This window comes from Pogona vitticeps, chromosome 1 (assembly GCF_051106095.1).
Source record: "Pogona vitticeps strain Pit_001003342236 chromosome 1, PviZW2.1, whole genome shotgun sequence".
Taxonomy (NCBI): Eukaryota; Metazoa; Chordata; class Lepidosauria; order Squamata; family Agamidae; genus Pogona; species Pogona vitticeps.
This window is the reverse complement of record NC_135783.1, coordinates 249,821,640-249,847,176: the sequence shown is the minus strand read 5'-3', so window position 1 is coordinate 249,847,176 and position 25,537 is coordinate 249,821,640. Positions and strand designations below refer to the sequence as shown.

Sequence of the window (25,537 nt, the reverse complement as noted above, 5' to 3'; positions counted from 1 at the left end):
TTTTCCTGTTGTGATGTATGGAAGTGAGAGCTGGACCATAAAGAAAGCAGACCGCCGAAGAATTGATGCCTTTGAATTGTGGTGCTGGAGGAGGCTCTTGAGAATCCCCTGGATTGCAAGGAGAACAAACCGATCCATTCTAAATGAAATCAACCCTGAGTGCTCACTGGAAGGACAGATCCTGAAGCTGAGGCTCCAGTACTTTGGCCATCTCATGAGAAGAAAAGAGTCCTTGGAAAAAACCTTGATGTTAGGAAAGTGTGACGGCAAGAGGAGAAGGGGACGACCAAGGACAGTGTCTGCGAAGCAACCAACATGAATTTGACACAACTCCGGGAGGCAGTGGAAGATAGGAGGGCCTGGCGTGCTCTGGTCCATGGGGTCACGAAGAGTCGGACACGACTAAACGACTAAACACACAGGCAACTTGAGGAAGAAAAGCTGTATCTGCCCAAAAAGCATGCAAGTGCTTGACTCACCCAACACATCTAGTTTTGCCCAAAATAATCAAGTTGTATTGTATTGAATTTTAATTATTGTAAGCCGCCCAGAGACCTCTGGGTAGAGTGGGCGGCATATAAAATAAATAAATAAATAAATAAATAAATAAATAAATAAATAAATAAATAAATAAATAAATAAATAAATAAATAAATAAGTAAGTAAGTAAGTTTCAACAACACACCATATTCTAGTTTGGAATGGCAGCCACAGTCACCAGCAAGTAAGGCCCGCGGAAGCAGCTTGGTTACATCCAGGGGCCAGCATTGGGCTGACTGATTGTACATTCCTGTTGACTCTGCTTTCGATTACTCTTCCAGCAAGTTTTGCATCAGCTCTCCATAACCATTCCAAGGAACAGAAAATCCTCTTCAGCTCAGGGGTCCCACTTTCAAGAGTACAAGATATTTTGTGATGCTTCCCTTTCTTTGACTCTCTGCAAATATATTGCAAAAGCATATTCATGAGCTGGGGTTTGACTACAGGCAGTAATTGATTTGTCAGTGCTTTATTTCCTTTTGAGCATTCACAAGATTTATCTACTGTTTACATGCTCAAAAGGGTTCCAATGTTGGAGCTGGCCTAAACATCATTTTAATAAAATCAAATAAATAATTTCAGGGAGATAGCAATGTCTGTCGCAGCAAAGCACAGAGTCCTCTTGGCATCTTTATGTGGATTGTAGCCCATTTCATCTGAGACATCAGATAAATGCATGTCTATACTGATACCCATTTTTGGATGATTCACTAAAACATATTTATATTGTACTGCCTCCTCCAGGATTCAGAGAATTCTGTCCTTACAATTAAATGCACTGTTCCATCTCTGCCCAAATCTTTCTGAAATCTTAATTGAATGTTCTGATTTCCCTGATCGTATTAAAAACTGGCCAAGTACATTTAGCAAAAGAACTGGATTTAGAAGAAGCAACTTCAAAAAGAAGACACTGCATTAAGGAATTCACGAACCCCAGTTGGAATCTTATTGACAGCTTACTCATGAGTTCATGAAAATGTACATCACAGCAGCAAATGGTCACAAATTAACTATATGCCAGTTGCATTCCTGTTCCTGAAATGTGATCAACACTTCTTGGCAATTAGCAGCAATTCACCCACATGAGTTATGTGATTTCACGCATTTGTACATAGCTAGAAGGATTCCACTCCAAATTGCATGAAAAAGAAGGGAGGGAGAGAGAAGAAAATAAATAACTAGTTCTAATTACAGTAGATCCATTGAGCCAACTGCTGAATGGTGAGTTAAAACTTATGTAAAGGTAAAGGTAAAGGTTCCCCTTGACAATTTTTGTCCAGTCGTGTCCGACTCTAGGGGGCGGCGCTCATCCCGCTCTTCAAGCCATAGAGCCAGCGTTTTTGCCCGAAGACAATCTTTCCGTGGTCACATGGCCAGTGTGACTTAGACACGGAACGCTGTTTACCTTCCCACCGAGGTGGTACCTAATTATCTACTTGCATTTGCATGCTTTCGAACCACTAGGTTGGCGGGAGCTGGGACAAGCGACAGGCGCTCACTCCGTCGCATGGATTCGATCTTACGACTGCTTGGTCTTCTGACCCTGCAGCACAGGCTTCTGCGGTTTAGCCCACAGCGCCACCACGTCCCGTATGTAAATCCCTCTAATTCAATGGGTTTGTTTTAAGTAGGACTACCAATTGGACTGAGGTCAGTAGATGTAAAGGCAGCTAACTTGAACTTAAAGTTAAAGGCAGTGAAACAGTCGTGATTGTGAAACATATTTTCTTCTGGTTTTACTGTGCCATAGTAACTAGGGTATTCATCAGCCTAAGTCCACATTTGCTAAGGGCAAAGGCTCTTCAATGGGGCCAACACCAAAACCCAATATCCTCAGGCATCCAGTATCTCCAATTATAATTGGGCAAATGGGGAAGCACCTTCTTTCTCCAGTGCTACTCCAGCACTCACTCCTCTATAAATCAACAATAATCCATGAAAGCCCACATGGGAATAAACCTGTTAATCTTTAAGATGCTGCAATATTCTTGTTTTTATTTGTGTTTGTTTTTGTCATACTGTACATTTTTAAAAAGGAATTTTCAGATTTTAAAACACTACTGGGCAGTTAAAAAAAAACACAGATATGGTATAGGTTAAAGTCCCATATTTTGGAGGGGGGGGGGTTGACAATAGAAAGGCATGGCGTGGCATAATCCCCACCACCCATGAGGTTTATTCCCATTCAAGGCTAAAGATACATGGTTCCTCACCAAACACAGCCACCAAGCTCATCTTCCCTAGCAATGCGGGCACACGTAGGTCATACCTGTTGATGCTGGGTGCAGTTTTCCCAGGGTAAGCTTCCAAATTAAACAGGGGAAAAAAATCACATACGCCTGATTAAACAGAAAATACTTAGAAGCCAATTGCCCATTTGGCCTGCAGAATAAAGAAAAAATGAGAGGAAAGATATGAATGGGTCATAATAATGAGTGGGTTTTTTTTTGAAGGTTCAAGCCACTCCAGCTTTTAGAAGGCATTAATTGGTTAAGGAGGACACGGGAGTGAGGTAGTGGAGCCCAAAATCTGAAAGTTTTGCTAGGTCTTACTAGCTTTAGGTTTCCTGAAACTGAGTTGCCAATTGTGCCTAAAACTGGCCTTACATCGGGCAGAGTGAAGTGACTGCCTCAGTAGCTAAGGGAGGATCACAACTTCTCAGTGATTTAATTAGTTTTATTGTCTGTGAAGGAATGGGGTGGGGTGAGAATCTTCTGCCTCAGAGGCCACCGTTACTGGCCAGACTTGACTTGAGTGGGTTGGAGACTAAGCAAAATATTTCTTGCCAGCCCTGCCCCGCCCCAGTAAAGCTGCCTATAAAGCAACCAGGAAGGCCATTGTTTTAATACCTGAATTAGCCATTTACTAGATCTTTCCAGTGTCTGTAAAGATGTGATCCACAATATGTCTTCTCTTCCTTAAAGGCGGTGGAGCAAAGAGACTTTTTAGCTCCTGGTCATTTTACACTATATATAGATCAGGGTCTTCTAATCACACACTAGCAGAACATTAGTGCTCCCTGCTGGGTGCTAAGAGTAACTGCTTTGGGAAGTTAAGCCTACTGAAAGTTCAGTGAGGTGGAGCACCTAATTGTGAGTTTGATGCCCCATGTAGAAGATAACAGACAGCTTGTGAGGTCTTGGGCAAGCTATAGGTCCCAGAGTGCCCCCAGAAGAAGAGAATGGCACAGACCCTTCTGAGGACTCTATACCTAAAAAAATCTTTGAAAGAACTGCCATAAGTCATAACTGACAACATTGTATTATTATTGTTATTAATAAATGACTGCCCCAATACATTTTGTTTTGTATAACTGTTGCAGTCACTACAGAATAAATATGAAATAGTAAAATAAAAGAAATTCCGTTACCTGTGTCACCACAAGTTCTTGGTTCTGTTTGCAGTGACTTCCTGACCATCACCTCTGTCAGTTTCTCAGTTTGCAACCCCACCCGCACCAGCCGCCCATGCACAATAATCAGGGATGAGAAAAGCTGTAGCCCAAAACATCTGGAGGGCGCTATGTGGGGGAAGACAGGCACAACTGTTCCCTGACAGCCATCCTTTTCTCAAGCAGAATTGCATCACGGACTCCACCTTTAATAAGAGCATGTCCTCTTGGCAATCTGTTGCTAATTGGCAGTACAAGGCTGATATACATCTGTATGTTCAAATGCATATGCAGGTAGAGAGACACAATGGTGGGAGACAGAGAAGGCAGTGAAAATTAGTGTGTTTCATATTTCATTTCAGTGAACTAACTGCACTGTCCTCTTACAAGCAATCTAACTTCCCTTACATGAGAAGGAAACCTCTGCCGGCTTATTGTTGGGATGCTCAAGAGGGTTTCTACATGGTCTTATTAGGGCAGCTTCAAGGTTTGTTGCCCATTGTTCAGGGACCTTTTGGGTCTGAATAGACAAGTTACTGGAAAATAAAAAACACCCACGTACCATTTAGACAACAGCATAATTTGAAGAAATACGGAACAATCACAGAGATGTGACATGGGGACAAATAACCAAAGTATGCTCTTGGATGGTAGATGTAAAATTTGGAGCAAAAAGTGCTTAGGAAACAGATATTTGAAACACTTTGAGGCTCTGTGGAATAAAACATGGTTATCCCCTCCATTTATATCAATTCCTGTTCAATTCACGTGAAATAATAAATAGGTGGCATCTCAGCCCAGTCAAATATTGAAATGCCATATTTCCCTGTCTCTCCTGTGCCCGAGAGACTTCAAGTATAGGAGGTCTTTTCATCACATTGGTCTAGAATGCACCAAAGTGAAAAAAATATATCAGGAAAACAATATTTAATTTGATACCATGTATATCAATTCTAAAGGAAATCAACCCCGAGTGCTCATTGGAAGGACAGATCCTGAAGCTGAGGCTCCAGTACTTTGGCCATCTCATGAGAAGAGAAGACTCCTTGGAAAAGACTTTGATGTTGGGAAAGTGTGAAGGCAAGAGGAGAAGGGGACGACCCAGGATGAGATGGTTGGACAGTGTCATCGAAGCAACCAACATGAATTTGACACAACTCCGGGAGGCGGTGGAAGATAGGAGGGCCTGGCGTGCTCTGGTCCATGGGGTCACAAAGAGTCGGACACGACTAAACGACTGAACAGAACATGACAGAGGGGAAAAATGAATACAATGCTGATTTGGTATTATTCTCTTTATCCACTGGTACAAATAAAAATCTGTTGCATACATATTTAATTTCACTTCTGCATGCTAGCAGTAGATAGAACTAGCACAGTGCAAGACTGGGAGAACTATAGAAGATTTCATCACATGCATGCATAAAATGGCTATTAAAAATTGTGACACTGGAGAAATTAATCCAGAAAATAAAAATGACAGCAGGATTTTTGTATAGAGATGGCTTCTTTGAGATGAGGTATCCTTTGGTAAATGTCTCAACTTCCTCAGAACAGAGGATTGCATAGTTTACAAAAACAGTATCAAACATTTTGGAAATATATTTTATAAACCAATATGCCCCCAAACTTGAAGAAAACACAAGTCATGGGCCAGGGTGTGGACTCACTTCCCTCTATTAACATCTCCACACAAGAATTGGAGGTTGTTCATGACTTTGTGTACCTTGGCTCAACAATCTCTGACACTCTCTCCCTAGATGGCGAGCTGGATAAATGCATTGGGAAAGCATGTCGTGAGAATGGCTGATGGTCAGATTCCAAAAGATCTCCTGTATGGAGAATTAGTGCAGGGAAATCGCCCCAGAGGGAGACCACAGCTGTGATACAAGGATATCTGCAAGCGGGATCTAAAGGCCTTACGAATGGACCTCAACAGATGGGAAACCTTGACATCTAAGCATTCAGCCTGGAGGCAGGTGGTGCAGCATGGCCTCTCCCAATTTGAAGAGACACTTGTTCAGCAGGCTGAGGCAAAGAGGCAGCCCCGAAACCAGCAAAAATCAGGGAGCTGGACAGGGGGCAAATTGAGTTTGTCTTCAGTGTGGAAGGGATTGTCACCATTGAAATGGCCTCCTCAGCCACATTAGACGTTGTTCCAAGTCCTCCATACAAAGCACATTACCATAGTTTCTTGAGACTGAAGGATGCCTACACCCCAAAACATATAGGGGACACAAAGAAAACCTGGAACCAAACCCAGTTTAATAATATCTGTTGGTTGTTTTTATTTATTTTAAAATACAAATAAAATATAGTATAATATTTAATATATCTTACAATTAAAAAAGAAAAAGTTGATGTCACAGTCCAGAAATTCAAATATCCTTACCTTTACTAGAAACCTAGAGGCACAACATAAGTCTGGGAACGCAGTTGACGGATGTAGCACTACAAAGCAAGCAAGATCATAGCATAAATTATAAAGACATTTAAAAGGGTGCTTAATCTTCTATACACAATTGACCTCTAGCAACCTACCTCCAGTTGACACCCCCCCCCACATACAAACACAATGCTTAGAGCACATTGGGGGAGAAATAACTCAGGGGAATGGGTAAAAGAGGCTAGGAGAAAGTGGTAAGTGAGAGAAGGTTCGTTTATTAACCCCAAAACATCCTATGCTGCCTTTTGAGGAAGAGAGGGATTACAAAGGTGCAGCCATTGTTGAACTACAACTCCCAGCATTCATAATCCTGGGCTATAATGGCTCAGGGTGGTAGGAATTGCTGTTCCACAACAGACAAGCTCCCCATTTTCAGAAGAGAGCAAAATGGTATCCATTAGTAGTCAAACAGGATGGGTCATTGATTGACGCAGTGGCCATGCTGAGGTAACTTGGAGACTTATACTTCAAAAAAGCTCATGTTTTTCCAACACTGACCTTGCTTCCGCAATTACTCTCGTTTTAAATGGTTAAGGACTAATTTTAGAGGAAGCAAGATACTGGTCTCAAATTCTATTAAATGCCTCAAATCTCATCTCTCAGAGAACTGAAGTGCATATAAACCCAATGTGCTACAGACAGAGCACATTCTTGTCCATATTATTTGAAAGAAACTCCACTTTCAAAGCATTGTTCTTCCAAGTAAGTCTGAGCAAAATTGTAGCTGGAACAATACAGCCTAATATTTACAGTCAACTCCTGGCAGCTACTCAGGCAGTGTCCTGTTTTGTGAAAGCTTTCTAAGCTTCGCTTTTCTTCTCTTTTTATATTCTTCTCAGGGGACAATGCACTTTGAATGAATGAACGAATTCATTGATTTTATTACAGTCAAAGACCAGCACCAAAAGAAATTATACCGTACACAACAAAACAGAACATGCAATGTACATTACACCAAACAATAAATCCACAAAGTGTTTACAATTTATGTCACAATTATACAAAACTTGCGGGGGAGGGGAATCATTGTGTTATCAGAGAACTGTGGCAAGCTATGGCAGCTGCACAAAATTTGTCTCCTTTATTAGTAATATGGAGGACTGATCAGAAACAGTGAGATATAAAATTCTTCTGCTGTGCCCGGGAATTTTTTGAAGAATAGAATTTTTGAAGGATAGATAGAAGTTCTTTATTAAAGTCCCAGTAGAGGAATAGTGTAAAAGAACATGTCCCACAGTTTCCACTTCCCTACTATTGCAATGATCCTGATAAGGTACTCTCTGACATTTCCCCTCCAAGAGCAGAGAAGGGAAGGCATGAAACTGGGCTAGTATAAAGGCTTTGCTGAATTTGGCAAAAGTTAAATTAGCCAAATAGGTAGAGGGTCTTATTTCCTGAGGCACAATACTGTATTTGCTCAGCAAATTTAAATGTTCTTCTAATTCCATGTTCCAGATTCTCTGCTTAACAACTGATTTGGCTTTAGAGTGATCCGGCGCCATTAAGATGCTGGGAGAAAATCTCACAGATTCCTTAGACAAGTGCCTTTTCTATTTAGATGGAAAGAGATCTACAGTATCAGTGTCAGTTATGTGTGAGTCCTACTGGTAGAAAGATAAGTTTTAGCCAGTAATTTGTCATGTATACCCTGGCACGGACTTCAGTAGGAATCTGACCTGCCTCTTGGCACAAAACCACATTAGGGACACAGTATGGAACTGAAAACATAGCTCTCAGAAATTTAGTCTGAATAATTTCTAAAGGTCTAAAGTTATCATGAACACACATTTAGGATTCATACATCATTTGTGCGAAGATCTTAGCCACAAACTCTTGGATAACAGGAGGGCTAACCTGCCCATTTTTGTATAGAACAGTCTTATCAATGCTGCAACACTCCTTCGAGCATTTGCTGCAATGTTCTTTATTTGAAAAAGCCAGGATCCAGATATATAAAAGATTAATCTAAAACTTAATCTCTGTTCTATGGAGTTGCCATTTGTGATCCATTTGTCCTTATTTCTCATTCTAGTGAAAACCAACACTTTGGTCTTAGAATAATTAATATTTAAAAGTTCTTCACTGCAATATGAATGTAGAATATTCCAAAGGGACAATAAACTGTTTTTTTTTTTTTTTTGAGGGTCTGTCCAGACAGGAGAACGTGGAGCAGTTTGGTTCGTGCTTAAAATGTTTTTATCTTCAATGCCTTCTGTTTTCTCTCTCACACAAGCAATCTTTTCATCCACACTAGAGATATTTACTCTCCCATGAAAAGGGCCCACACAGGTCTTTGGATCACCAGTTTACTTGCAAGCAAAGTTTACCTGGTTTAATAATGAATAAGGGTAAACAATTTACTCATGGGTAAATTTACTCAGTTGACTCATGAGTCAGGAGGCAGCAGCAACAGCAGCCAAAGAAAGCCACAGTGCAAGGGGAAAACATTGGGGTGAAGACTGGGGAGACTAAAGCCAGATAACCCCCCCTTTTCCTCACCTTTCTCCTCAGCCAGGACTCTGCTGGGGTTGTGCTGCCTTGTGGCAGTTGACACAGCTGCCTCCTCTACCTTTTCTTATGGCCATCATTCAGGGAATTTCAGTGACTTTCCCTTTTTTAAAAAAAAGTTTAAAGAAAAGTAAGTGGCATATTAAAATGGCAATGCATCAACTTCTTTATTTATTTAAAATATTTTACCCCATCTTCTCCTTGAAAAGGACCCAAAGCAGCTTACATCCTTGAAAGACAGTATTAAAATTGTGCTGTGTTTTTAGGGAAATACTTTTTTTTTTTAAAGGAAGACCAAAAGGAGTTTCTTCATCCTCTTTTAATGTCACAACCTGCCTATTACATCTCTTCCGTTATAGGATCGCAGAATTATAGAATAATAAATTTTGATGGCCCTATAAGGCCATCAAGTTCAACCTCCTGTTCAACGCAGGAATACAAATCGAAGAATATCTGCCAGGTGGTTGTCTAAATTTCTCTTGAATATCTTTGGTGCTGGAGCACTTACCACCTCTAGAAGTAATTGGTTCCATTACGTTATTGTTCTAACAGTTAGGAAGTTTTTCCTGATATTCAGCTAAAATCTTGTTTCTGGTAACTTGAGCCCATTGTTGCATGTCCTGCACTCTGGGATGATCGAGAACAGATCCTGCCCCTCCTCCGTATGACAGCCTTTCAAGTACTTGAGAAGTGCTATCATATCTCCTCTCAGTCTTCTTTTCTCAAGGTTAAACATGCCCAGTTCTTTCAGACTTTCTTTTTTTTTTTTTTGTATTTTTATTTTTTATAAGGGATAACAAAAAGGAAAAGGGAATTGGGATTGATGAGGAAGAGGGGAGACAATAACATACTTTCATTCATTCTGTACCTATTGCCATATCAAGATTTTAAATTATTCTATTTACTCTTTTCTGCCTTCTAGATTCAGTTCTCCTTTCAATATGTACTGTTCACAAGCTGCCTGTTGATTCAGTCCACTTGTTAAATAGATCCCATCTTTCTGCTGCCTTTTGCAGGGGATAGTCCTTCATAACTTCTGATAAAATGTCCATTTCGGCTATTTCCCGTATCTTTTCAATAAGATCTTCTTGTTTCGGTACCGTTGATCTTTTCCAATTTTTAGCATATAAAATTCTAGCTGCCGTAACTATGTATATAACTATATAATTCTTTGACTTATCTATATTTTCAGGTATCATACTCAATAAAAACAGTTCTGGGGTTAATGGCACTTTACAGAGCAATATTTGTTCCAACATTACATGTACTCTTTTCCAATATTGTTTCGCTACTCCACATGACCACCACATATGATAATAGCTTCCCACTTGTGATTCACATTTCCAACACTTATTTGATACATCTGTATACATCTTTGACAATTTTTCTGGGGTCATGTGCCATCTATAAAACATCTTATATATATTCTCTTTAAAGTTCACCGATCTTGTAAGCTTTATATTATTTTGCCATATTTTCAGCCATTGATCAATATCAATGTTATGCCCTATATTTTGTGCCCACTTAATCATACATTCCTTAACCATTTCATCTTGCATCTTAATTTCCAACATATAATTATACATTTTCTTAACAGTTTGTTCTTTTGAACCTAATAAAAGTTTGTCAAAAATCGTTTGCTCTAAGTAGAAGCCTTCTATTTTATCTTTTGTATATCTAGATTCTAGCTGTGCTCTAGGCCACCACTCTATATATATATTCTGTGACTCTAGCTCTTCTTTAGACTTTAGTTCACCATCCTTTTTTAATAGATCTTGATATTTTAAAAAGTTTGTTTTTGTCATAAGACTGGGTTGGATAAAGGCCTCTAACGGTGACACCCATACAGGTATTTTGTAATAAATTTGTTGTACAATTTTTCTCCACATTCCCAGTAAAGCTCTTCTTATCATATGTGAATTAAAAAATTTTTGTTCTTTGTCCTTTTTATACCATAAATAGGCATGCCAGCCTAATTGCAAATCATGTCCCTCCAAGCTAAGTAATCTATCATTTTCTAGAGTTATCCATTCTTTTATCCAATCTAGAATACAAGCTCTATAATACAGAACCCAGTCAGGAAGACCAAAGCCACCCCTCTGCTTAGCATCTTGCATTGCCTTAATTTTAATTCTTGGTTTTTTACCTTGCCATATAAATCTCATGATTATCTTATTAAATTCTTTGAAAAATGACTGTTTTAATATTATAGGGATTGACTGAAATAAGAATAGGATTTTTGGTAAAATAGTCATTTTAATTGCTGCAATTCTTCCCAACAACGATAGTTGTAATTTGTCCCATTTCTCCAAATTGTTCTGTATCTCCTTCATTTGTTTCATGTAGTTATCTTTGAATAATGTACTTGTCTTTTTTGTAATTTGTATTCCTAAATATCGAATTTTCTTCTCCTCATGAAAGTTCGTCTTCTCTATTAGCTCTTGTCTTTCATGTTCTCTCATGTTTTTGGTAAGTAATTTAGTCTTCTTTTGGTTTATTCTCATTCCTGCCATGTCACCAAAATTTCTTAACGTTGTCATCAGGTCCTCTATTGAATCCAATGGTTCTTCCAATATGATAACTAAATCATCCGCAAAGGCCTGGAGTTTGTAGACTTGACCTTTCACTTTTAATCCTTTCAATTCTTTTTTGTTTCTAATTTGTTCGTTTAGTATTTCCAGAGTCAAAATAAACAGGAGTGGGGAGAGTGGGCACCCCTGTCTAGTACCTTTCTGTATTTGGATTTCTTTTGATAGTTCACCATTGATTTTTACTTTTGCCTTTTGCTCCGTATATATTGCTTTAATTAGTTTCATAAATCTTTCTCCAACCTGCAGTGTTTTCAATGTGTGCATCATAAAATTCCAGTCAAGATTATCAAATGCTTTTTCCGCATCCAAGAATATCATAGCCATCTGTTTCTCCGGGTGTACTTCATAGTATTCCAGGGCATTTAAAACTATCCTTATATTATTCTTCATCTGTCTTTTAGGGAGAAACCCAGACTGATCTTGATGTATCAAGTGGGTTAAAATTCTTTTTCTTTCAGACTTTCTTCACAGGGCTTGGTTTCCAGCCCCTTGATCGTACTTGTTGCCCTCCTCTGAACTTGTTCCAATTTGTCAACATCCTTCTTGAAGAGTGGTGTCCAGAACTGGACACAGTACTCAAGATGAAGCCTAACCAGTGCCAAATAGAGGGGAATCAGTACCTCACAGGATTTGGAGACTGTACTGCTGTTAATGCAACCTAAAATAGCATTTGCCTTTTTTGTAGTCACATCATACAGTTGTCTTATATTCAGCTTGAAATCTACAATGATCCTAAGATTCTTCTTGCTTGCAGTATTACTGAGCCAGGTATCCCCCTTCATGTAACTGTGTGTTTGGTTTCTTTTTCCTAGGTGAAGTACTTTGCACATATCTTTTACACTCCTCTCCAGGGGTTCCGGTTCCGGTTGTAGGGTGGAGCAGCGTTTGTGTTCTCCTGCTCCTGTTTTTTAGTAGTTTTAATCAGTTTAAAACAGTTCAAACAGTTTTATGTTTTTAAGTTTTAATTGCTCCAACCTCCAGCTTTTAATCTTGGTTTTGGCAAATCTTTTTAACTTGCTTTTATATTACTGCGATAAGAACTTAGGGAGTTTAGCTCCCTACCAGCCGAAGGAGAAGGACGCAGAGATTAGCTTCAGCTCTATCTCACCCTCAACGACAACAACTGCTGCATTCAGCCTTAACACAGAGCTGGAAGACTTACTATTTGCTCTCATCTAAATCGGAACTAAACCTTGGAGTTTTTTACATTTATCATCTATTTAACTTGGAACTTTGAAGCTTATTCAGATGGGCTATTGGAAGATGTTCCCTTACACAAGAAGGAGGACAAGATAGAGGGAATTCTCACGTAGATGGCGACCCGGTTGTAAGTTCTGTTGCTTTTATCTTTCGACGCCTACTATTTTCAGCCTCTTCAACTACCTTCCGCGCACAATATGCTTTCGGTTTTGAGAGCCAAAAGAAGGAGGTCCAGCCCTTCTAAAGACCATAAAAAAGGGAAAGCAACCAAAAAGCCCAAAAAACAGCATCAGGAGCTGGCTGCACAAACTCACATCGACTCATTTCTGCAGCCGCCCTATGAGCAGCCTTTCCCTGCTCATGATCCAACGCCGCTGAGCTCGTCGTTTCTACAGGGGGGAAGTAATGCCCCCCCGGCTTTAACGGGCCTGCCGGCTGCTAAAGACACTCCTTCAAATATTTCCCTCGGCTCTGAGGAGGCTGGCTCTGGACAATCTCCAAAATTGAAGAAAGGGCTAAATGGACACTCTTTATCCTCTTTGCGTGAATACCTGGCAGTGTTTGACATTCCATCATCGCCGCAAAGCCCTCTTGCAGATATTTCCCAGTCTCTAGAGCAAAAGATGGGCGATTCATGCTTGATTGCAGCCCGTGCTTTTTTGGTGATACTGGACAGACTGTGCTCAATCGAAAAGCAAATTGCCTCAATTCAATCACATGGAGTGAAAATGATTGGGTGTCAGAAACTATGTCCTCCTGGTGGTGACCTGTTGAAGTGCACACTACTGGCTGTTAACCCATGTAACCGAGTTAATTCTGCTGGCCTCTCTGAATCCTCCAATGTCAGACCGACAGCTGCTCTGAAGGCGGACGATAACAAAGCCAACAGCAAAAAAACCCAGCTGATTTGGTCTTCCAGAGATGTGCTTTTGACGTTCCCAGGCAGCGATGCCCGACAATGGTCCAATAAGCCCAGAATTGCCAAATCGCTATCTCTACTTACAGGCCCTAGAACTGATGTACTGGATTTAGAGCATTTCTACTATTTACCATCAGTCAAAGGGTATAAACGGCTTTTTCTCACTATGAAAACCCAGGAGCTATGCAACAGAATCTTCAGAAAGAAAAATAACTTGTCTGCCTATAATATTGGGGTCCAGAGAGTCTTCAAGCAGGTGAGTGGACACCTGCGCTTCAAGCTGAAGCCCAAGAAGGAAGGAGCCAATACTTCCTCACTTCCGATAGAACCTCCTATTGAACGGTCGCTGGTCCTGGACTGTCGAGGCATTAAATCTACTCCAGTGCACTATCTAAGAACAACACCTACTTATCAGTCTCTTCTCACCGGACAGACTACCCATTCTTTTCAAGTTGCTAGTTTGACTGACAAGCCGGAGGCGAACAATAGAGATAACCCATCTCCTCGACCTCCTCCATCTTTCATCGCCCCAGAAAAGGAAGGCTCCGCCTGTGATGAATCCGTGGCCCAGGCCAAAGATCTTTCCACTCTTGGGGCCCAAGACAACCCCATTCACACGGTCCCGTGTCTTGAGAAGTCGACGCCTACGAAGCAATCACAAGACACCGGAAATAAACCTCCAATAAACTTTCCAACTATGGAATTGCCAAATCCTGACTCAACGGTTTCCATCTCTTCCGCGGTCCAACCTTGACTAGGCAGCAGGCCGCTGCTTCCAGTTGATGCACCCCCTGTCAAAGGTAATCTGAAAATTTTGTCCTGGAATGTGGTGGGCTGGCCCAAGAAACAGCATAATCCGGCATTTCTTGACTACTTAAGGCAATATGACATTCTCTGTCTCCAAGAGACTTGGACTGATAAAGTAATAACACTTTCTGACTACCAAAGCTTTACTTTGCCAGCCTTTCGCCGTGAAAAACGTGGGCGTATGATTGCTGGCCTCGCGATCCTGACGAAAATATTTATGAAATCTGAGCTGGTATTGTCCTCTCAAAAAAACAGTAGTTACCTGGCCGTCCGTGTATTAGTTAAGAATTTCTCAATATTGATTATGAACATTTATTTTCCTCCGAATCCCTATAAACATACCGCCTCGCAGATGTGGGAGTGCCTTGAACAGTCCGTAGTTGACCTTTCTACTAAATACCCTCAGGCCAACTTTATCATAGGTGCAGATTTTAATGCCAGGGTAGGCGATGGCCTTGAAATCTTTAAAAAGACACCGAATGGAAGATCATTGCCGGAGCTCCCATTCTACTATAGCTGGCCCAGAGTCTCTAAAGACAAAAAACATAATTCCGCAGGTATTTCTCTTGTTAACTTTAGCATTCAACAAAATCTCCTTTGGCTGAATGGTCTTGTCTCATTCGAACAGGCTAAGGAATTCACCTTTATCTCTGAGGCAGGTTGTAGTGTAATCGATTACGTCTTAGTATCTCCATCGCTACTGGATAGAGTATCTGACTTTGCAGTCCATGCGTTTAAACTGAGTGACCACCTCCCTCTCCAACTTAGTCTGAGCGTCCCTCCTGCGAGTAAGGTCCAAACGGCTGAGGCTGTCAAGACTCAGGCTTGCCCCCCTAAATTCCGGTGGGACAAACTAACCCAGACTAAACTGGCTCTCCTGTTGGAGGACCCAAATTTTTCTGCACTTAGTTCCTCCATACTCTTAGTGAATCATCCATCGGAAGTGGTAAGGTTGTACAATCAACTATTAGAGCTTGTTACCTCTAACCTAGCGCTGCCCGCAAATGCTTCACGTTCTGACCCACGCCAGAGTAACCCGAGCTGGTTTGACTATGAATGCCAACAATATAAAAGGGCGGCCAGAAGTTGTTTTAAAAAGTTTAGGCAACTAAACTCTCAGCAGGCTCTTAAAGAATATTTTTCTCTAAATTCTCATCTGAACTCGTTAGCCAAATGTAAGAAGACCAAGTATGAGAAAATGTTATGGGAAAAACTTTATCAGGCCACAATTCACTTTAACCCTTGCTCCTTTTGGGCGTTGGTGAACGGATCCTTCAAAGTTAAAGGTCACGACCCTAAAGCAGTTCCTGCTTATAACTGGAAACTGCACTTCTCAAACCTCTTTTTTGACAATATAGCCTCTCCGATCGAAGAGGCTTCCGAAACATTTGCCACTCCGAACTGGCCGCAAGTGTCAATGTCAGAAATTAAAGTTCTAATTGTCTCACTCAAGTCTGGCAAGGGTCCTGATATGATTATGGGGGAATGGTTAAAATCCAACCCCGATTTCTGGGCCCCTATTCTGGCAGGACTCTTCTCAACAGCAATTGCCAGTGGAATTCTTCCGGAATCTTGGAAGCAAGCCATCATTGCTCCAATATACAAAAAAGGAGATCCTTGTCTCCCCAAGAATTACAGGCCAATCAGCCTTCTTTCAATAGTAGGCAAGTTGTATGCCAACTATCTTTTGATCCATCTTAATACTTGGATCACCCAGAATAATATCCTAGGCATTGAACAAATTGGGTTTAGATCAGGCCACTCCACCTTGGACCACTGCGCTGTCCTATCCCATCTAGCCTATAAGTACTCCATTAAAGCCAACTCAAAATTATTTGTAGCTTTCCTCGACTTAAAAGCAGCCTTTGACAGTGTTGATAGGCAGTTACTCTGGTCCAACCGGGAGAGAACCGGAATTCCTTCTAATCTGATTAATCCCATCAGGCAATTGTACTCTAACACGTCTTGCAGAATAAGATGTTCATGGGATGGCCTTCTTACTGAAGAAATCCCTACAAACAAGGGAGTCAAGCAAGGTTGCCCACTGGCCCCGACTTTATTTAACCTGTTCCTAAACGACCTGGCCCCAGAACTATCGACTGTTGATGGCCATTTTCCAATTCTTGGCGACTGTAAGATTCCAGTCCTTTTATATGCCGATGACGCGGTACTTATTTCGCGGTCTCGGCTGGGCCTAAAAAGACTAATGAACAAATGTCTGGACTACTTATCCACCAATAAACTTCAACTAAACTACCAGAAATCGAAAATTTTAGTCTTTTCTAAATCCCGTAAAATATATAAATGGACTTTCAAACGACATCCAATAGAACAGGTGAGGACCTTTAAATATTTGGGTCTGTTATTTTCAGCCGACAGCTCCTGGGCTGGCCATCGCTATATGGCACAAACGACAGCCAAAATATCCTCAATGGCAATTTCCAGATTCTTCTACAATAAAGGGGGCCGCCTAATCCTGGCAGCCCTCAAAATATTCAATTCTAAATCTATTTCTCAAGCCCTATATGGTATTCCCATTTGGATCAATGCTTACCATAAATCACTAGAAAGCTTCCAATCAGCTTTTCTGAGAAGAATCTTGGCTATGCCAAACTGCGTCCCCTACGAGGCTTTATGCCTCGAAACAGGACAACTCCCACTCAAGGATGTTGCCTGGTATAGAACATGCAAATACTGGCTAAGAATGTATTTTGACACCTCTCAAACAAGCCTACTTTACCATCTAAAAAAAGATAGCTGCCCCCCAGTAGATGGCTGGCTTAGGAAGATTAAACAGATCGGGCTAGACCCGGACACCCTTGGGTTTCTTCCGTTCCAGTCTGCCCTACGAACTGTCAAACAAAGGTTGGCTGACATTAACTCACAAGACTTATTAAGAGCCACTAACAGATCTTGTTCACCTCTGTTCTGGAATCTCCCCTTGGTAGTAGGTAGGCCACCGATTTACATCTCCATACTGCACAACCCCGAAATTAGAAGGGCGATTTCTTTGGCCCGCTGTAATTCAATCCCTTCGGCGGTGCTAACGGGCCGATTTAACAATATTCCTTTCAACAACAGATTTTGTCCTTGCGTGCTGAATGTTGTAGAGACGTTACCCCACATCCTTTTCCATTGCCCATTCCACTCGGCCACGAGGGATAAATTTTTTGCCTCTCTACCACAACGAAAGCCCTGGCTCACCGATAAAGCCTATCTTAGTTCTATTCTACAGCGGACAGATGAGAATTCTCTGAATGCTTTTGGTAAATTTCTGTTGGACATAATCAAAACTAACTCAGCTCGTGAATCCAACCTGAAGTCTTAGTCTTTTAGGAGTCATTTCCACAAGCTGCTTTTTGCACTTTTGTATGTTTGAATGTGTGTATTATGCCAATAAAGGTATTTAAGTAAGTGCACTCTTCTCCATTTGAGCATGAACTAGCCATCCACACAAGCTACACAATGGGATAATTATAAATCCACTGAATCTTACCAAAAAAAAAAAAAAAACCCAACCCAGAATAATTGTGCCAAAAAACTCTTTAAAATATAGGATCAATCTATGGAGATATATGTGCAGATGCCATAATTTGGTTCAAACCAAACCATGCCAGCAGCAGTTCAAACAATTATCTACACTATATACCTGTCTGGACAAGATCTTATCATATCTTTGGTTTTTTATGCTTAAGTTGTTTTTGCTATTGGAAAGCACACCCTGTCAAAGAGAATAGACATCCTCTTGGAGTTTTATAGATGGGATATAGAATCTAAACACCAGGTGGCACTATCATACAGCAAAAGAATTCCGAACGGCATTTTTCTTCTTTAGAAAGTGTTTGTAATCCAAATGGGTTATCCTCATTAATGCAGCTAATTTGCTCATCAAGTTTTTAATTGGAGGGAGACTTAATTTCCCCCTTTTTTTTGTAGGGAGGGGTGTGTGTTTCTCCTTCATATATTCTGATCCAGAAGTGTGCTTGCGGGATCGAACCCTGAGATCCACCAACTGGAACCTGAGGCAAAATTGTGGTTCAGGCAAGCAGACCTAAGCTAATTTGGTAAACAGGGTCCCTTTTGAGCACAGGCTCGATCCAGAAATTTGAGCACCCCCAGAATCAAGCTCCCAAATCCTTTAATGTACAAATCCACTTTTCATTCTCCACCACCTAGATTCTTTTTCCAATGGAAAGGAGAAAAGGGGTTTAGTTATTTCTATGGTCAGATAAAGAAGAATCAGAAACCACTGTCCATCAGCTGCTGATCATCAGGAGGCTCTAATCCTAATATCTGCACATCGTGAGATGGCAAGACTCTTTGGAAAAGACAAGAATGGTAGGGATAGTTGGAAGCAGCAAGAGGAAGACCAAATATGAGATGGATTGACTCCAACTAGGAAACCACATTCTTGAGTTTATAGGAGAAGGGCTGTTGAGGACAAGACATTTTTGAGATCTCTCATTCATTGGAAGTGACTTTACAGCATGTAACAACAAGTCAAAATAACTGGGCAAGCTATGGGGTGTGTAAAATGATAGGTGTGTGCATATCAAAACACAAATTGAAAAGCATCTTACAGTGCCACAGATAAACAGTGTACGTGGCCGCTGATCTGCATTAGAAAGTGTTGTAGATGGCCTTTTCTCGAAATACAAATACTTATAAACTAGAATAGCACAGTTGCTATCTGTGAAGATTCTCAGTCATACAGGTGAGGTTATCTGGAAGTTGAGTCATGGCAAGTGGATGGGTAATAGCTCAGAACCACAGTCAGCAGTGCTTCATTTGAAGGACACAGGACAATCATTTGATGACCAAGATGTACTCATTTTGGACCTAGAAGATAGGTGGTTTGAGAGAGCGGTCAGGGAAGCCATACATGTGCATATAGAAAATCCCTCACTCTGCAGGGGTAGAGGCCATAGATACAATTTGTCTCCTATTTTTCATGCTGCCCTTTCATCCCTCCCCAGAAAGACCAGGACCACACACACACACCAGAAAGACCACTATTAACGATTATTAACGACCCATGGCAATGGGTGGAGAAGGACTGCAGAAATTGGATTTTCACTCATTCCCCCCATCCTTTTTCTGTCTAAAGAGCCTGTTCAGATCAGGGGGAAGTGGAACAGACATATCAGGGGTCTCTTACCAACTCTCCTCTGGGCCAGGCTGAAGAAGCTAGTTGGATGAATAGCGAAACATTTCAGCCCTAAGAAGAAATAAATTCAGTTGCCCTGATTCAACTTCCAGCCCAATTAGTACTTCATTGCCATAGTGTAGGCCTAATCCACTCACTCATTTGATTTCTACTCTGCTTTTTCTCTCTCAAAGAATGGGTGGGGGAGGATTCAAGGGCATTCTCAATAGACCTGAGTAAAGAATACAATTAAAACAGAAAACAAGATCAAACAGTACAACAGAATTAAAGTTACAATTTAAAAACAACTTCTAAAATGTCACTTAGGGAAATATAGCACCAGGCTGGAAACAAGCTGTTCCTCAGCAAATGGACAGTTGCCAAAAGCTTGCTTGAACAATAAAATAAAATAAAATAAAATCTTTCTGTCTTTGGCAGAAGGAGAACAGGAAAAGGGGTAGCTCTTTCTCTCCTTGGAAAGCAGTGTCACACACACACACACACCCAGCTCCTCTGTTTGTTTTCCCTAACAGACAGATTTGCCTTCAGGCATGACTGTTTCTTTTCTCCCTAATTATGCTGCCACCAGAGGATTACTTCCTCAATTCCTCATTATGAACACAGAATAACTGATGTCAAATATAATGATGTTTATTTAAAGATTAACAGGTGAAACACACAAAGAAAATCATGGATGGTATTGTAGTTGCAATTCATTAAACCTTTTGATTTACACATATGTTGGTTCATTTATATTCGTTTTTAATCAAGGTGTAACTGTTTATTTCTTATAACTTTCACTTTCAGTTCTCTCATACATTAACTTTCCAAGTGTTCTCTTTTAAATCCTATCTTCCCCTTGTATCTGTCCTTCTATATATCCCTATCCTTCTTCTCTGTAACTCTTCCCATGTCCTAACTTTTCAGAATTGTCCACCCTAACTGATTCCAACTGTCCTCCATTTTCTTCTTCTTTTTTCTTGGTTCCACCCTCCTGTCCTGTCATTGGCTCCCACATCAGGGTTCTAACGTGATGGACAGGCGTGACATTTGGACTATCCATCACAAGCAGTTTAAAAGGGTAAAGAGTGACTACTTCCTGTTGTAGCTCATAGTGACATGTGGCCTTCTGGACAACATTTGCATGCATTTGCAAATCAGAAAATTTCCTGATTCATTTTCCACTCCACTTCTTTACCAGTTTTTCCTGTATCATCTGTTGTAGCATATGTCTAATATTGTCAAGAAAAAGACATCAGCCAGAGTGTCATCCTATTTCACAAAGTCTCTCGGAGTTCTGGCATTTACTTTAATGATTGCAGAATACATCTGAAATGTGAGAATTGGTGCTACAGACAAGTGACCTTCCATACTAAATTGTAACTATTAATATGATCCATTGGGGGATCCAGCTCCTTCTAATGATCCAAACTTCTGTGTGTTTACTTAGGCAGCTGCGCTTCATTCAGTCAGGCTTGGTCTCATCTACCTGCCTACCAGGTTGTTGGTCAAGGCTAAAAACGTCTGCAGTGGCCATCTTATCCACTGCAGAAGTTTAAATCTGAGTAAATAGGCAAAGTGGCTCCCCTTGATTTTAAAGGGAAAAGTTAAAATACATACATAAAATTGCCTATGAAAGTTACATGTTCTCTACACTCAGTCTATTATGTCGTGGTGCAATGTGGGCTGGTTGCAAATATATCTCCTTCCCAGGCAAATTGGTGTGGATTAGATTGCTCTTCTACATATAGTTGTTGGACACAATTTATTTGCTCGGCAAAAGATTGTGCTGTCAACTGTTTAATTAACTCTGATAAGTGTTTTGAGGTATTGTTTATTTTGTCACTGATTTGTGGTAATAGTAATGTGATAGGCCTGTCTTTTATTTTACACACATCTCATATTTTCAGGAAATGTCTTCTGAATGCTGCTAATATTGGACATGACTCCCTGCTACAATTTCCTGTGCTGTCTTTTAATATCATGCTAGGTTTATGAAGTCCTGAACCTGCTGGAGTTAATACTCTTACTTTTGTCAAGAAAATTTGGCTGAACATGTTGTACATGGAAAGGAACCACAGGACAGCACTGTATTGAAAACTGGAGGTTGACCATCAACTGGAAGGAAGGAAACATAAGCCATGCAGATCATGGATGCATCTTTTCATACAACACACTCATTTGATTCCTGCAGCTAAGATATGTATAAGCACACAACACACCCTGACTATACTAATGAAACCAGTGGTCCAAGGGCAAATTTTTAAATTCAGGCAGATGCTGTGACAGTCCTTATAGCTGTGTGCACAGAGAAAGTCTAAAAATTACAGGTATATCTATTGATACATATCTGTATATATTTGTGTACTGCACATAAGCACAAATTCACATTCCAGAACAGAGATACTTATCAACAGTCAAAGAATAATGGCAAGCTGACAATATGCAGTAGAACCACCATAGAGGAGAGAGAGCGAGAGAGAGAGAGAGAGAGAGAGAGAGAGAGAGCATGGTAAAAGGAAATAAACCAGAAAAAAAATATTTTTGCATGCATTACCAGAACTGGCCACCAGAGGGCAGGATATATGATGCTATGTATTCTTCACTAACAAGTAATCATAGCGGATCTCTCACCCCCTCTAGTGGCCCTTTCTGGTAATACATGTGAAAATAATATTTTTCTGGATTATTTTTTAAAAATATTTTTAATATTTTCAGACCCTGGATAAATGAATTAGTGGACACTGATCCTGTGGAAAAGGGGGTCCCATTTTAATGCTAATACATTGGGAATGGGCTGGAGAGACCAGAGACTGCATGAGGTAAGGAAGGAGAGGAGTTTGTGTCCCAAACAGCATTAAACCACCAGCCCAAGGTTTGTCAAGAACTTGTTTTCCTAACACCCCGGAGAAATAGTTTCCTTTCCCCTCAAAAAACAGCAGTTATAAATCCAGTGTTTTTCATATCTGCTTGGAACAAGTCTTTTGTAAAGGTTTGGGCAAATTCCACACAGTTATTTTTGTCCTGTTGCTGCCCCAAACCACCTGGGAATATTTTCTGGCCCCCTCTCTCAATGCAAATGGCAATTCTGGGAGATGTGATTTGCCTATTAAACAGAGTTTCACCCATCCTGTGTCATAAAAGTCTAGTTTTTAAACACAGGACATGATGTGATACAAAACAAGACTTGTGGGCCACAAGCTAAGCCTTTAACATCCTTTTGCTCTGGAACAGTGATCAAGTAAATAATGTTGATTTGGGGAGCTAATTCATGCATAGCAAGCTGCTGTTGAATAAAGACGTGGAAGCAGACTCATCTCATTGCCTAGGAATGTATGTATTATCCTGACTCATTGGGAAGGCTAGTTAAGCATTTCTTCCCCACCAAGACTGCATCTCTGAGCAGCTGCTTTTCATTAGGGGGAGTGAGAAGGTGGGTGAAAAGTTACTTGGAATGTTATGGGAATGTGGTGTTTGGCAACTAAGCACAACTGTTAAGATCTATTGCTTTTTGCAAAAGAAAATGGAATATTGAATTGTTTTTGTTTTTTTTAAATGTACAGTCTCGTCTGTCCTCCCTCATCCCTGTACTTGCCATGTTTGCTAAATTTTTAACAGTTTCTGCTCCTGTGTCTTCAGCTAGATGCATTAGTTGGTCATCATGGCTTCACAAGAAGCTTGACCGTCTGTTCCTTTACAGAGAGATTCCATTAAAGCTACAAGAATCGACCTGGTTTCTCCTTGTCTTTGTTCCCTCCACCCCCACTCTGGTGATTTGACAAACTCATCCCTGAAGCCACACTCAAAATAGAACTAGAAAAATAAATGAACTCATGTTTCTTTTCCGCCCAAGTGTTCGAGCATCCCTTTTCTTGACACTTAGTATGTTATCTGGACATTTTCACACACACTACTTAGCTCATCTGGGCAGATGAGAACAGATATCAAAATGCTCCAGGAACTGGGGTTTGGGGAGATTTATCAATCCTATTGTAAATTTGCAGAGGTATAAACTGCAGTAGTGTCTTCCTGCATTCCTAGTCACATGTCAGCCATATGACTTGGATTAGAGGGCAACTTTTTAATTATCAGGAATTCACCCACTGGTGTTTGCCATTACACTTATGCTAATGTAAATCCACAATAGGATTCTGGCCAATTATACTATATATTGGCTGAAACCCTCTTGCACAACTTTTTGTCATGCAAGTAGGATGGCATCATCATTTGGCAACAGGGGATATGTAATTTAAATTGATTGAAAGCTCCCTATCTCCTGCTTTCAAGTCCTGAAGCTCCTTAGGACTCCCTTTTGCCCTTGAGAACACCCTTCCCCAGTAACTGAAGGGGAAATTTTAATTACCCCATATAAGCCACTACTGGAACCAGAACTGCCCATGGTGGGTTTTTTTTGGGGGGGGGATCTTTAAAGCCTGTTTTGAGGCTCTCAGAGGCTTCTCTGGGGAAAAAAGAGAGCCCAGGGAACTTCAGAACCTGAAAACAAGGGATAAGAAGCTTTCCATTAATTTAACTTAAAATTCTTGACTGCTGAATGATGACACCTTAAATTTACATCAATTATGCTTGTTGGATTCAAGCCATTAGGTAGTGGAGTGTACCAAAACACTTAAAAAGAAAATCAGTTTGTGCTTAATGTAAAAATACTTTGTCTGTGTGAGTCAGGAAAAACTATAGATTGTCCTGAGATAAATGGATGTGACACAACTACTATGAATGGGTGTGAATGCTGAACAGGGAAAAGAACTGACAAGAAAAAATAATTTGAAACATGCTGTTAGGAGAGAGCTTTGCAGGTACCATGGACTACTCAAAAGAGCTATATCAAAACAACCTTGAATTGCCACTACAAGCCAAAATGACTGCTCTACAATTTGGACACATTATGAGAAGGCAAGACTTACTGGAAAAGACAATAATGCAACAAAAAACAGAAGGCTGTAGGAAAAGAAGGGAATATAATATGAAATAGATTGACTCAATAAAGGAACCTACAGGCTTTAGTTGTTAAGTAGTTTAGTAGTTAAGGAAAGGCCTTTTTTGGAGGTCATTAATTAATAGTACTGTATTGCCATAAATCGGAAAGGACTTGATGAAAGAGAAAAACAAATTAATGAACCCACAGTTAGGAAAAACTGCCTACAACTGTGTTTGCACGGATGCACAGATAAGATGGTCGTAAAGCACACACAACAGAACTCCAATGTACCCTGAATGAGTCACTGCTGCTTGTGAGGTGGAACATTTAGTTGACAAGACTCTCCTAGTTTCTCTACTAGACCCAGGCTCGTGTAAGTCTTCCTATGCTTATGGCAACATTGTACTGTACAATTTCAGATGGTGCAGACAAGCAGCAACTGATTCACCGACCTTTGTATGGCACGTTTGTTTCTAAACAGTGCGAGCAGGCTTACACAGATAATGTCTCAAGGATATGCCAGCATGACTTCAGGCAAGAGTTTAACTGGCAGGAAGCCATGGATTTCTTAATTTTTACTTACTTGTTTCAGCTTTCTTGCAAAAGTAGACTTGGAACAGATACTTATTTGGACTACGACTCCCAGAATTCCCCAGGCATTCTGACCGCTCCAAAAGTAGCTTTTCCAAGCTCTGCTTCTGTTGTAGGATTGCTTCTGTTGTCAAAAGATTCCATTTGTCTATTCTACTGAGGAGATAAATCTGGGACTTGTCTCCACCCCTCTGTCATGGATAGAGATTTAAAGTAATGGTAGAACTCCATATTCCCTACCTGTGTAAACATGGGAGGCCCTGAACTCTTCAACTAGAAGTTTTTGTTGACTGAATCCAAAATATGACTTTGGACTTTTGTAACACAACTGAGATCATCAGCCTGTCCCATCTCTTTCCCTGAAAGAAAGTATTATTGTTATTGTTGTTATCAGTATCACACAGAATAAGAACATAAGAAGACGTATGCGGATTCCAATTGTACATTAGCTTATTTTTGTTA

General features: G+C 40.5%; 1 long non-coding RNA gene across 2 annotated transcripts; it reads right to left on the bottom strand.

Annotated features, from left to right (window-relative positions):
• Window positions 1-296: 296 nt before the first annotated feature.
• Window positions 297-25,334, bottom strand: LOC140703074 (uncharacterized). 2 transcript variants are annotated; one of them, XR_013540722.1, is made up of 4 exons: window positions 25,068-25,334; window positions 8,877-8,988; window positions 6,324-6,382; window positions 297-410 (listed from the first exon to the last, which is right to left on the bottom strand). It is a non-coding gene; the product is annotated as an uncharacterized LOC140703074 (long non-coding RNA). The 2 variants fall into 2 exon arrangements; XR_013540721.1 differs by lacking the exon at window positions 297-410 and adding an exon at window positions 2,659-5,168 and having other exon boundaries at window positions 25,068-25,333.
• Between the last annotated feature and the right edge of the window lie 203 nt (window positions 25,335-25,537).